Raw genomic sequence first — 14,366 nt, forward strand, 5'->3', positions numbered from 1 at the left:
AATATTCAAGTTGGAATGAAGCTCTGGGGTCATCTCATTCAGCTCGCACCTGACTCAGAATCTGCTTCAGTATTGAGGACATGGAGTCATCTAGCTTTTGTTTGAAGTCCTCTAGACATTTGTAATTGTCAAAGGGAACACTCTCTTTTACCTTCTTCAAAATGTCTATTTATGCCATTCTCTTAGTGACTCTTAATTTGAGAAGCTTTATAAGTCAGTGGTTTCTAGGGCAGACAAGCAGGGTAAAATTTTTCTACATAATATTCTACCTCTCATTTCTGTGCTTCCATGCTGATTGTTACTCATGCCTGGAATGAACTCTCTCCTTATATATATTTCATCGGCAGGTAGCAGGATCTTTGCAACCCTCCCACCTACGAATGACTGTTCCCATCTACGAATGCCTGTTCCCATCTATGAATGCCTGTTCCCACCCATGAGTGCCTGTTTCCACCCCTGCCAAAATTGTCTTTTCTCTATTTTGTACATATTTTGGACCTGTCTACATAAGGACATCCCCATCCTTCTTGGCTGGATTGTAAACTACTTGAGGCAAGAATTGCTTGATTTTTGTCTCTGAATATCTATCTGGAATATATTAAATATTAATAGGATTTTTTTACTAATTTATGAGGGGGTCTATTTGGGGTCCATAAACATGATTCTTAAAACTATTTTAAGAACTTTTTGAAATGTTTGCAATCCTGTGTGTTTATATTCTGAGCAGAGCATGATACATTCAACCCAACTACCAAGATGGTCCAGAACACAAGAAAATGAAGATTTCTCAGAATTCTCTCCAAGTTTGGATACTTAAATTACAGTTTTAGAAGAAAACCCTGTGAGAGAATAGGAAGACCTAGAATGCATATCTGGATGTTGCAGGGACAAAAGATCTGATATTGGCTCCCCATCCTCAGGAAGTAGGGCAATGGGGACCAGTAAGTATGGCTAATTTTTCTCAATTTGTACAATAACTAATCATACTCAAGTATCGAATAGCAAATGTGAGAAGTCAAGTCTGAAATGGAGCCATAAAAAAGAATTGGGTTTGATGTAAAAATAGCTCATTTGTCTTTGATTTTCCATTTTTGAGACCCTCTAAAATAGGAGTTGCCCCGTCTGATTGCTGCCGCCCTCTCTCCACACATACCATATAGACTTCAAGAAGGGACATAGTGCAGAAGACACAGGTAAAATGGGCAGAATTGCTGGCTAATCTGAGACTCAGGGTTTAGTCAGCTAAGGATAGCAGCAGTCAGGGTGGCAGACTGAGTCAGGGAGGGACACTTCCAAAAAAGGAAAAACTCCCTAATTATGAGAGTAAGAGGGGCTCTCATTCACTGGAAGTCTTCCAGGAAAGAACAGATGGCCACTTGTCAGGGATGCTACATGGAGAATTTTTGCTCAGGTGGGAACTATACTGCCGAGGTCTTTTCTAATTCTGGGGGTCTGTAATTGGAAATAGAAAGCGGGGGAGAAAAAAGATTCATAGTTATTTCTGGTATAATGAACCTGGGGGATTGGTGGAGTTCTCAAAAGAAGAAGGGAATTTTAGATCACTGATGGTGGGGTTCTCCAAAGAAGGAGGGAATTTTATATCATTGATGGTGGGGTTCTCAAAAGAAGTAGGGGATTTTAGATCACTGATGGTGGGGTTCTCCAAAGAAGGAGGGAATTTTAGATCATTGATGGTGGGGTTCTCAAAGAAGTAGGGGATTTTAGATCACTGATGGTGGAGTTCTCCAAAGAAGTAGGGGATTTTAGCTCACTGATGGTGGAATTTTCCAAAGAAGTAGGGGATTTTAGATCACTGATGGTAGGGTTCTCCAAATAAGTAAGGGATTTTAGATCATTGATGGTAGGGTTCTCCAAAGAAGTAGGGGATTTTAGATCACTGATGGTGGGATTCTCAAAAGGAGGGAATTTTAGATCATTGATGGTGGGGTTCTCCAAAGAAGGAGGGAATTTTAGATCACTGATGGTGGGGTTCTCCAAAGAAATAGGGGATTTTAGATCACTGATGGTAGGGTTCTCCAAAGAAGTAGAGAATTTTAGCTCATTGATGGTGGGGTTCTCCAAAGAAGTAGGGGATTTTAGATCACTGATGATGGGGGTTCTCTAAAGAAGTAGGGAATTTTACATCATAGGATCAAAGCTATAGTGCTAGAAAGCACCTCATAGGTCAACTTCACCCAATTTTGCAGATAAGGAGACAGCTCTTTAGAGATTAAGAGACTCGATCAAGCTCATATAGATAGTAAGTGGCATAGAGTGATGGGATCAGATGAACTGACAAATCTAAGTTGCTTCTCATTCTAACTATGATCTTCTCATATAGCCACTTGTATTCTTGTTTTTAAAAGTGTTTTTTTTTAAGCATAAAAATTCTTCTGCATTAGACTTGAGTTCCCTGAGAAGAAGGAATGATTTTTGCTTTTCTTTATATTTCAGTGGATACCACAGTATGGTACTGTAAGTGATTAACAGATGTTTATTGTTTCCAGTTATTGTTTTAGAGTTTCTGGAGCACTGAGATATTACATCAATCAATCAATAAACACTTATTAAGCACCTTCTATGTGTTAAGCACTGAGGATAAGTGATTTTCTTCAAGGAGTTTGCAATCTAATGGAAGAGACAATATGCAAACAAATATATACAAAGCAAGCTATATGCAGGATAAATAAAGTAATTAGTTTAAGGAAGATCTACATGAGTTGTTAAAGTTTAGAGAGCGAGTATCTGTTTGAGATGACTTGAACTGATTTGAAAACTAGTCCTGTATTCTCTCTTTGAATTACAGGACTACAGAATCACAAAGTTTACCAGTAGGAAAGAACCCCAGTGGCCAGACCACTGGCCAACCCAGACACCAAAAGAATCCCCCCTCTAATCTACCAGGTTTTGCTTGAAGATCTCTAAGGAGGGGAAGCTCCTCACCTCTTGGGACAGCCCATTCTATATTTGGACAGCTCAAAATTTGGATAAGATTTCCTGCAATCAAGCTTAAATTTGCCTCTTGCAAATCATTACTCCTGGTTCTGCTATCTTTGGGGTCAAACAAGATAAGTCTATTCCTTCCTCAATATGTTAACCCTTTGTATACTTGAAGCTGCCATGTGTTCTCAGCCTCTGACCATTTCCAGTTCCTTCATCCATCCCTTAGATATCATGGACTTGAGGCTCTTCATCATTTGGGTTGCCTTCCTCTGGACATTGTCCAACTTTATCAATGTCATCCCTAAATCATTTTGCTCCGTATGAGGTCTGATGAGAGTTGATTATGGGAGGGTGGTACCACAGAAGGAAGAGATCTCATTGGGCATTTCATCTAGTCTGTTCCTGATCAACAAGGTCAAGTGGTATTTCAGCCCCTACTTGAAATCCTCAAGGGAAGAATCAGAGTTCTTTTTCTCTCTCAGAGATGTTTTCACTTGTGAGAAAGAACATTCTATTTCCCTCTCTTCAGACTGTCCTCTGTTAACATCCCCTGAATGGCTCTTGAACCAAGTGTCAGTGGAATGTCTAGGGAAGGGGGTGATAATCAGAGCAAATTCTCCATGCGGAAGTTAGAGTTGAGGATTCCTCTTAAAACCTCTTCCACAGCTCATATTCTTTGACTTCACAGTGCCTGGTGCAGAAGTCTTTAATAAAAGTTTTAAAAAATTGTTTGATGAGGAGGTTATAGGAGAAGTACTTAAAATGGGGTCTGTGAACCCATTCAAAAATATTTTGTTAACTGTATTTTAATGTAATTGATTTTTTGTAATCCCAAATATTTTATTTTATTCTTTTACAAACATGATTCTGAGGAAGAGTCTCTAGGCTTATTCAAACTGCCAAAGGGGTCTAGGATAACCCAAAACCTAAAAATTACTGGTCTAGATCAGGGTTTCTTAAACTTTTTTTCATCTGGGATCCTTTTTCACCTGGGAGATTTTTATGTGACCCTAAGTACATAGGTATATAAAACAGGTATACAAATCAAACACTGATAATAAATCACAATTTCACAAACCCCATAACTATTTAATTATGAGGTCCCGTATGGGGTGAGAAACCCCTTTTAAGAAGCTGGGGCCTAGAGAATATAATATCTCATTCAGAATTCACATGCTTACTTTATGATACCTGGCACATAGGAGGTACTTAATAAAAGGTTTTTTTTTAATCATTGATTGATTGGTTGATTGTGTGTGTGTGTGTGTGTGTGTATGTGTGTGTGTGTGTTTAAACTAGGTTAGAGGTTTTTAACTTGAAGCCAGTAAATTAAAAAAAAAATATTTTCAATAATTGTGTTTCTCAGTTTTGAAATCGGGATGGCCTAAGTTCAAATCTGGCCTCAGACACTTAATACTTCATAGCGATATGACCCTCGGCAAGTCACTTAACCCCAATTGTTTCAGCAAAAAAAGAAAAGGAAAAAAATTGTTTCCCTTGCAAATCTTTTTTTTTTAAATTTTATCATTTGAGATTAGACATTCTACTTGGCCACAAGAAGGCAGAACCAGGAGTAATGGGTGAGTATTAACAAGAAAAAAAATTAAGCTTAATTTCAGGATATATTGTCAAAAATTTGAGCTGTTCGAAGTCGAGTGGACTGCCCTAAGAGATGAGGGACTCTCTCTCCTTGGAGATCTTCAGGCAGAGTTGGATAGGTTTGAGTGGCGATTTCTTTGGTATATGGGCTGGACTGAGAGTGGGTCCTTCACCAGATTTCTCAAGGGATCCAAGGCACAAAAAATGTTGAGTTTTTGATTTAGAGGATCTCTCTAAGCTCCCTTCCAGAGTTTACATTCTTTGATGTACAATTGCAGGACATAAGCCTGTGAGTGAGCAAGAGGACCTAGAATGTGTGTCTGGATGTTGCAGGGACAGAAGATCTTGCTTCATCTTCCCTATTTCCAGGAGGCAGGACAATAAGGGCAAGCAGGCTGAAATCAGAGTTTGCTTGGTTTGCACAATAACTAATTACACTGGGTGTCAAGCAGTAAGTGTTGGAGTAATATTGCCTCAGGCAGGCCTCTGAAATGGAGCATGCAAGGAAGGCTGTGTTGGGTTTTATAGCAGTTTGCTTGTCCCTTATCTTTCATACATTCAACCCTGACTGTAAGATAAGAGCAGAGCATCAGGGCTGCAATCTGGGGATTCCATGACTTGTAAGTGAATTGGATCGAAGTGATGGAGGTCTGTGCAAAATCACCAGCTTCATTTTCTCTTCTGGAGTCATTGGGACTAAGATCAGGATAAATGGAGATTGCTCTGGGTGTGGTGGGAGAGCTTGAATCCAGGGGGGATCACCTGAGATAGTAGTGAGTTCCCTGTCACTGGAGGACTTCCAGCAAAGGATGAGTAACTACTTATTAGGGATATTATAGAAGGATTTTTTGTTCAGACCACATTGTCTTTGATCTCTCAAAGAATGAGAATGGAAGAAGTCCTATGAGCATTATTCTCCAGCAGAGGAACTTGCTTTAAAGCCCTGACACTGGTTATATGAAATTAAGCAAATTAATTCATTTCTATCATCATCATAATTGGTATTAGACACAGATTTTCATATCTCTTATTGAATTTTACTCCATAATGACCTTGAGAAGTAAGTACTATAGCCATCGATGTCCTGGACCCTTTCACCCTCTATTGTCTTTACTGGGTCTTGACCACCATTCCCCCCAATTAGTTTGAATATGTAAAAAATAAAGGTTAACTTTTGTTAACAGCAACTTATTTGTTTTTATATTTCTGTATAATCAATGTATCAAAGAACTTTGTTTCATTAGTGAATGTCAATGCAGATCAAAGCCTACCTATAATTTAATAGATAAGTCTTAGAGTAGGAGGGACCTGTCCATGGTAATATAACCAGTTAAGTGTCAAAAATGGGACTTGAATCCAGGGCTTCCTGAGTCCAATGCTACCACTCTATCTACTGTGCCAGGTTTCCTCTCTCCCATGAAGGATGGAGGTTATAGCTATTCATATAGATGAGGAGATAGTCAGTCACCCACTATTTATTAAGAGCTTATTATGTGCCAGACATCATGTGATGTGCTGGGGAGCCAAAGGAGGGTAAAACCATTGTCCCTATCCTCATGCGGATTATATTCTAGTGGGAGAACAGAGACAATTTCAGGATTCTATTTTAGATCCAGGAATAGAATTAGAAATAGGGCTTGGGTCTCTCGAATCAAAATCTCTCCACTGCAGCCATCTCTACTAAATATCTGGGTTATTTGGCAAGAGTCACTCAAGGCTTCTTTTCTTGTCTCATCTTGGTATGGGCAGTAGTCATGGGTACTTCAGATTCATGTCAGGAGAACACAAGAGCTGGCAGGTCCAAGGTGAAAAAATTTCAAAGATGGGTCTGATGAATAAATCATAGATCTAGATTTAGAGCTGGAAGAGGTCATTGAGTCCAACTCATTGTAAAGATCAAGAGACTGATACATTAAATCACTCAACTGGTGTCTCATAGATAATAAGTTTCTGAGGGAGAATTTGAATTCGGATCATTCTGACCCCAAGCTCACCATTCTGGACATTATGCTACCTCTTGTTTATCCTTTATTCTTGAAGAGGACCGTGACATCAGGGAGGTGATTCCATGACAGGCAAGTGATTTGGACTGAAGTGATGAAGGGCTGTGCAAAATCACCAGGCTCACTTTCTCTTCCAGAGTCATCTGGGCCCAGTGGTAAGACAAAGATCAGGATGATTGGAGATTGCTCTGGATGCAGTGGAAGAACTTGGCCTTTTTAAGCTAAGATCTTTAATAGGTCTCAATTTGACTAAGGCAATGCCCGATGTAGGATATAGCTAGGTATGAAATGAGACAGAAAATGGTTTCTTTTACTTCTTTAAAAATCAGTCTGGAAGGGAAAGATTTACAGTTTTGGGTCAAAACAAAAACAATTGCTATGAGAGACATTATGTCGCCTAGATGGTAGTGGACTGGATATATTTACTGCCTAGGGATTAATGAAAAGTGATCCCATAAAGACTCTTCACTAAGTTCAATAAGGGTGATAGTCTTTTTGATACTCCATTTTAAAAAATCCTCAGTATTTAGCCAGAGAGCAGATACCTAATAAAGAATTGCTGAATTGCATAAATGCTAAGTGTCTAATTGAATTTATTTTTGACATATTATTAATTTCACAACAAATATTTAGAGGAAGATATATTAATTTTTTTCTCATAGGAATCAGATGTGGAAAACCAGGGTTCCATGTATAAAGGGGGAAGGGGAGGGAACAAGCAATTATTAAGTACTTACTACTAAGCACTAATTTATTAAGCATCAACCTTGGAGTCAGGAGGACCTAAGTTCAAAACCAGCCTCAGACACTTGATACTTACTAATGGGGTGTGATTGGGCCAATCATTTAATTCTGGTTGCCTCCAAAAAGAAGAAAGAAAGGAAGGAGAGAAAAAATAATGGAGGGAGAGGAGGGAGAAAAAAAGGAAGGGAGGAAAAAAGGGGGAGAAAAAAGGGAGGAAGGGAGAAAAAAGAAAGAAAGAGAATGAAAGAAAGAAAAGGAAGGAAGGAGGGAAGAAATGAATGAAGGGAGAGGAATAGAGAGGAAGAAAGAAAGAAAAAGAGAGAAGGAAGGAAGAAGGAAAAGAGAAAAGGAAGAAAAGAAGGAAGGATGGGAAGAGTGAGGGAGGAAGGAAGAGTGAGAGGAAGAAAAAAGAAAGAGAGAGGTAGGGAAGGAGAGAAGGAAGGAAGGAAGGGAGAGGAAGATGGAGGGAAGGAGGGAAAAGGAAAGAGGTGAAGGAATGAAGGAAAGAAAGAAGGAAGGAAGGAAAGAGGGAAGTAGGAAGGAAGGAAGAGAGAGAAGAAGAAAGAATGAAAGAGAGAGACAGGGAGGAAAGGAAGAAAGATGGAAACAAGGAAGGAAGGAAGGATAAAAGAAGGGATGGAAGGAAAGAAGAATTGGGGACCTTGGAGAGAAAAAGAATTCAGGATCCAGGTTCCTTGGATGAATATGTATGGGGAGGTGAAGGGATGGTGTTGGAGAGCATAAACACTGCATTACAGTTTATACATTAAATCCCAAGGCAAACTTCCAAAGTTCTGGAATAGAATAACTTTATAGTCATTTTTTATATTTTATTTTACATTTTATATGGTGTCATTTTTTGATGGCAAAAATTTGCTCTGCCTACCATCTAAGAATTCTGCCATGACACAACGATTGTCCTTTACCGCTTTTATCTTTCAGCTAATTTCCTTGAGCACGCTCTTCTTATTTCCAATGCCCATCTCTATTAAAATCCTACTAATACTTGAAAGACCATATCATCCTTCACCTGAAATTGTCAACAAGTATTATTGAGTATTTATTGTGTGTCAAGCACTATGTTAAATGCTGGGGATATTTAAAAAAGGCGAATGATAGCCCCTGACTTTAAAGAGCTCATATGCTAGGGAAGAAGACCACAAATAACTATGCACATGTGAGGTACATATAGGTTACACAAAAGTAGTCTCAGAGAGAAGGCACTGAGATTAAGAAGACTGGGAAATCTTTTTTGTATAGGTGGAACTTTAAGAGAGTTTTGATGGAGATCAGGGGACTTAAAAGGCAGAGATAAGGAGGGAGAGAATTCCAGGAAGTTAGCCAGTGAGAGTTCCTGGAATTGGGTGGTGATGGAATATCTTGTGGGAAGAACAATAAGGACAGTGTCATTGGATCATAGAGTACGCAGAGGAAACTAATGAGAAGGTGGGAATTTCATAGGTTCAAATCTGGAGATACTTCCTAACTGAGTGATCCTGGACAAGTCACTTGATCTTATTTGCCTGTTTCCTCATCTGGAAAATGAGCTGAAGAAGGAAATGACAAACTATTCCAGGATCTCTGCCAAGAAAATCCTCAAGTGGGGTGACAGAATCAGATATGATTGGAATGACTGAAAAAACACCAGCAAAATATTTTTATACTGGAAAGAGGGGCAGCTAGGTGGCACAGTGGATAGAGTACCAGCGCGGAAGTCAGGAGGACCTGAGCTCAAATCTGGCCTCGGACTCTTAACATTTCCTAGCTGTGTGACCCTGGACAAGTTGCTTAACCCCAATTGCCTCAGCAAAAAAATAAAATAAAAAAGAATACTGGAAAGATTATGAAGACTTTTGGAATAAAACAGAGGGTTAGGTATCTGATCTGTCTGGAACATTGGAGTTTATTGAAGGGGGGTATTTGGGGTGACATGGTCAGAACTGGGCTTTAGGAAGATCAATTGACAAATGAATAGAGCATGGACTGGAGTAGGGAGAAACTTGAGGCAAAACAAAACAAAACAAAACAAAACACTCCCTCCCCTCAAGTAGGCTATTGTAGTAGTCCAGGTTTGAGATGACAAAGGTCTGAACCAGGATGGCGGTGGTGGTCAGAGGAAAGAAAAGGATGGTTTTGAGAGATATTATGAAAGTATAAATGATAGGACTTGATCACTGATTGAATATGAAGGGGGGGGGAGAGAGAGTGGAGAGTCAAAGAAGACACCTAGATTGTGAGAAAGGATGATTAGAAAAATGAGAACCCTCTCAACAATGATAGGAAAAGTTAGGAAGTGCAAAGAGCTGGTGTAGGGGGATAATAATAGGGTCAGTTTTGGACATATTGGGTATCGGATGTTTATGGGATGTCAAGTTTGGGAAGTCCACTAAGCAGTTAGAGAAGTCAGATTGAGGGTAGGGCTAGACAAGTAAATCTGCATAAAAGTGCCGATTGACTCCATGGGAGCTGATGAAACCACCAAGTGAATTAATAGAGAGGGAGAAGAGAAGAAGATCTGGAACAGAACATTGTTCTTAAATTATACCTGGATAAGATCTAGCAAAAGATATTGAGAAAGAGCAGTCAACAGGTAGAAGAAGAACCAGGAGAGAACTGTTACAGACCCAGAAGAGAGTAATCCATGGTATCAAAGCCTGCCGAAAGTCAAGAAGAATGAGGATTAAGAAAAGACCATTGAATTTGGTAAATAAGAGGTGATGGGTCACTTTGGAGAGAGCACTTTGGATGAATGATGAAATTGGAACCAAGACTTTAGAGAGTTAAGAAGAGATTGAAAGGAAAGGAAATAGGGGAACCAGAGAGGGCCTTCTCAGAAATTTTTGCCACAAAAGGGAGGAGATACCTGGATTTGATTCTTAGTTCTACTGCTTTATTGCTATGTGATCTTAAGCAAGACATTTAACCTCTTGAGCTCTTTCTTTTCTCATCTGTAGACCAAGGGGCTGGATTTTATGAGCCATAACTTTTTCTGGTTGATTTTAGCTAAATCAACCATTCTCTGAATCTGACAGTGTTATCTGAATGTGCTCCCAATTTCATGAGTCACAAAGACGACTACTGCTGGGCAATCTTTCCCAGAGATGGAAGATTCAGCCAAGGAGGAAGAGGAGCTGATACATGGCTGTCTTGTGAAGTCCACAAAACGTGTTCAGATTCCCCTGAAGGATACATTCTGTCCTGGATCTGGAGTGACATATGGCCAGACTATAGCTCACATGAGATATGCAAGGAAACAAAGCTTATGACTCCTGACCACTTTCTATAATGTCAGAACAGCTAGCACTCAAAAACACAAAGGGAGACAGATGGAAAAGATTCAGTCTACTGTTGCCAAGAGTTTCTGAAAATCTTACCTGCTGCTAACTTTCCCACACTTCCACTGGAACTCACTCCAAAAATGGGCTGGTCTAACCAGAGTACATCAGCCCTGAAGACAACATAGAATCAACTGTAATTCTTGTCCTTCTAGAAACGAGGCATGGTAGAAGTCCCAGAAGCTTATCCCTAGAGCACATCCCTATCCTCACTTGTTACTAACAACAAGTTACTAACAACTAGGTGCTGGGTGGAGTGTGGCTGCCATGCCGCCAAAGAGATTTGAATGAAAAGTAAAGATAGAAGAGTTCCAGATGAAAACCTCAGGCAGTTTCTAGGAGGGTTGACCAGGTCCAATTTCTACACCTTCTTTCATCAGTTTCTTGAATAGATTTCTCTAAGGGTTTCTGTCTCTCCTCATTTCTACTAAGATCATGTCTCAATGTATCTAACACAAATCATTTAAACACTTAGTGTAATTACTAGATCCTTGGAATATTAATAAATATTCTAAATAATAAATATTAATAAATTAATCAATTTACCTAATAAATAGATACATTAACTTAATTAATAAAATAAATATATAAATAATAAATATTACTAATCCTGGGATGAAAAACTCAAAGGGTGGATGTTGTTCTTTCATGCAAGGCTCCATGAAGAAGCATTATAGCATAGTGGTTAGAGAGCTAGTTGCAGAGTAAGAAAGACCTGGATTCAAATCCAATTCCAACATGAACGGTCTGTTTGCCTCTGGGCAAATCACTTAACCTCCTAATAGCCCAAGGCAACCAGTCATTTTAGTCATATGTGATTCTTCATGACCTCATTTGGAGTTTTCTTGGCAAAGATATTGGACTGGTTTGTCATTTCCTTTTCCAGTTCATTTTACAGATGAAGAAACTGAGGCAAACAAAGTTAATTGACTTGCTCAGGGTGACACAGCTAGTATCTGAAGTCAGATTTGAACTCTGGTCTTCCTGATTCCAGCATCAGCACACTATCCACTGAGCTATCTAGCCACCTTCTAGATGGAAGTGAAGATACCAATGCATTTGTCATGATAAAGTTCCCCACTGGGATAAAATTCAATGCCTTAGTATGACATTCAGAGTGTTCCACACTTTGCTACTCTAGGATTATTCTATAACTTAATTTTCATGGACTCAAAAAACCTTCACTAAATTAGATATCAGGGATTTCAAGAATTGGCCCTATTTCCCTCCCATCTCTATACATTTACAAAAACCAAGAGCCAAGCTAGGACAGTTATCTAAAGTTCATCTCTACTTTTAAGAAATCTTTATATTCTTCTTCTCCTGTGAAGCTAAAAACATTCAAACATTTCTCTCCCTTCCTTCCATCCTCTCTTCTTTCTTTCTCTCTCCCTCTCTTTCTTTCTTTCTTTCTTTCTTTCTTTCTTTCTTTCTTTCTTTCTTTCTTTCTTTCTTTCTTTCTTTCTTTCTTTCTTTCTTTCTTTCTTTCTTTTTTCTTTCTTTCTTTCTTTCTTTCTTCCTTCCTTCCTTCCTTCCTTCCTTCCTTCCTTCCTTCCTTCCTTCCTTCCTTCCTTCCTTCCTTTCTTCCTTCCTTCCTTCCTTCCTCCCCCCCTTCCTATCTGTCCATATGTTTGTCTGCATGCCTGCCTGCCTGCCTGTATATCTATCTGTCTATCTAAAGCATTTTATAGTTTAAAATTGGTTTCCAAACCAATTTTGTGAGCTATCTAAGGGCTATTATCTTTATTTCACAGATAGGAAAACAGCCTCAGAGAGGTTAATGTGCAGCTTGCAATCACATATTAAGGAGTTAGAAGACCCTGATGTCAAATTCCAATCGCCTGACTTCAAATCCATTTCTAAGTTTCATCACCCTGTGCTGTGTGTTTCAAAGGGGAGGGAAAGAAAAAAGCAGAGATGGGTGGGGGGACAGAAAGATAGGGGGAAAGAGACAGGGAGAGAGAGAGAGAGGGAGATGGAGGGAAGGAGAGAGAGAGAGAGAGAGAGAGAGAGAGAGAGGAGAGAGAGAGAGAGAGAGAGAGAGAGAAAGAAAGAAAGAGAGAGAGAGAGAGAGAGAGAGAGAGAGAGAGAGAGAGAGAGAGAACATAGCAAGACAAAGCAAAGCTTTGCTCTAAGCTCTTTGCCTTTGAATGCTCCAGGGCTGCTGTTCCAGCTCCACCCCCATCACGCTCCAGGATGGTTCAGGGTGACCTGTCTCTAGGAACCAGGGCCAGACAGACAGCATGTCTCCCATCAGTGATTCCAGTCTGATGGCTTGGCCACGTTGCAGTTAATCCACTTTGCTACTTCTCTCTTCAAATCCTGGGAAGTGGCATAGCTTGGTGGAAAGAATAGGTCTGTAGGACCTGCATTCAAATCCCACATTGGCCATTTACAAGCCACATTCACATTTAGTGTGAATTTGGGCAAGTCACTTTAGTTCTGTCTGTCTCAGTTTCTCCATGTATAAAATGAGGGGATTGGGTTAGATCATTTCTGGTATTTCTTCTAGATTTAAGTCTGTGACTTAAAATACCAGACATTACAAGGACCCATCCAGGGGGGATTCAGTTGTGAATATGAATACTCTTTGCCCACCAGCTTGCTCTGAGTAGCTGGGACTTTAAGGAAAACCTTTCCCTCTACTAGAAGTCTCTGGATAAAGAGAATCTCACCTTCTCAGGATCAGTTTGGCTACAAAGCCTATGATTCCTGTTACCAACTATGTTGATGCTTACAGATTTATCCTGAACAACCTGAGAAAATAGGATGTCCCAGAATCTAGAACTAGAAGAACTATTGGGGATCACTTAGTTCCATTTCCCCTGCCTAATTCCCCACCTCATTTTTCCAGAGAAAGAAATTGGGAAGAAAGGAAGGAAACAAGCATTTATTAAGCTCCTAATAAGCCAGGCAACGTACTAATATTATCTCATTTGATCACAAATATTTCATTTGCTCTTCATAATAACCTTCGGAAGTAGTTACTGTTATTATCCCCATTTTACAGGTGAGGAAACAAAGATAGACAGAAAAAAGGTGGTTTAAGCTAATAAATGTTTGAAGCCAAAGTTGAGCTAATGAACTCTAGAGTTCTATCCACTGTACCACTTATCTACTGAGAAAGAGAGTGACTGATGCCAAGAAAAACAGGATAGGATTCAAATCTACTTTTTCTGACCACAAAAATGAGGTCTTCAGAGTCTTCACATTACAAGATGTTATCACCAAATTTTATACTCCTTTGAAAAACTTGATAGGAATTAGTTACAATCTAAACATAGTTTTCCCTCCAATAGCCATCTCTTCTACACTCAAAGAGCGATGACCTATAGGAGCTTAAGGTAGGATGATGGAAAATTTTGATTATATCAAATTGAAAAGCTTTTGTACAAATAAAACCAATGCAAACATATTAGAAGGAAAACAATAAACTGGGGGAAAAATTTTATAGTCAAAGCTTCTGATAAAGGCCTCATTTCCAAAATATATAGAGAATTGACTCAAATTTATAAGAAACCAATATCACATGGAGTAACTCAAGAGATAAAATACAATGGCTTACAGGATCATAGATGCAGAGTAAAAAGAGAGATTATATAGTCTATGGGGCTGTTAATATCATTCCATAGATATATTTCAGGGGATTTCAACTTGCTTTTTTATTTTGATATATTTGCTTTCTTTTGTAATTTTATCTGAATTTATACATTTCAAAACATTATTTTGAAAAGAGGTTCAC

At 39.1% G+C, this 14,366-nt stretch overlaps 1 protein-coding gene and 1 long non-coding RNA gene across 2 annotated transcripts in view; one reads left to right on the forward strand and one right to left on the reverse strand.

Moving 5' to 3' along the window:
* The window catches only part of NOS1 (nitric oxide synthase 1), a 149,135-nt gene that overhangs the window by 98,787 nt on the left and 35,982 nt on the right, over positions 1-14,366 (reverse strand). The window lies entirely within an intron of this gene.
* Positions 732-14,366, forward strand: part of LOC127545523 (uncharacterized) — a 31,297-nt gene continuing 17,662 nt past the window's right edge. Inside the window, exon 1 of the long non-coding RNA XR_007949680.1 lies at positions 732-941. This is a non-coding gene — a long non-coding RNA (uncharacterized LOC127545523). The remainder of the gene's footprint in view (positions 942-14,366) is intronic.

The sequence above is a fragment of the Antechinus flavipes genome, chromosome 1 (genome assembly GCF_016432865.1).
Source record: "Antechinus flavipes isolate AdamAnt ecotype Samford, QLD, Australia chromosome 1, AdamAnt_v2, whole genome shotgun sequence".
Taxonomy (NCBI): Eukaryota; Metazoa; Chordata; class Mammalia; order Dasyuromorphia; family Dasyuridae; genus Antechinus; species Antechinus flavipes.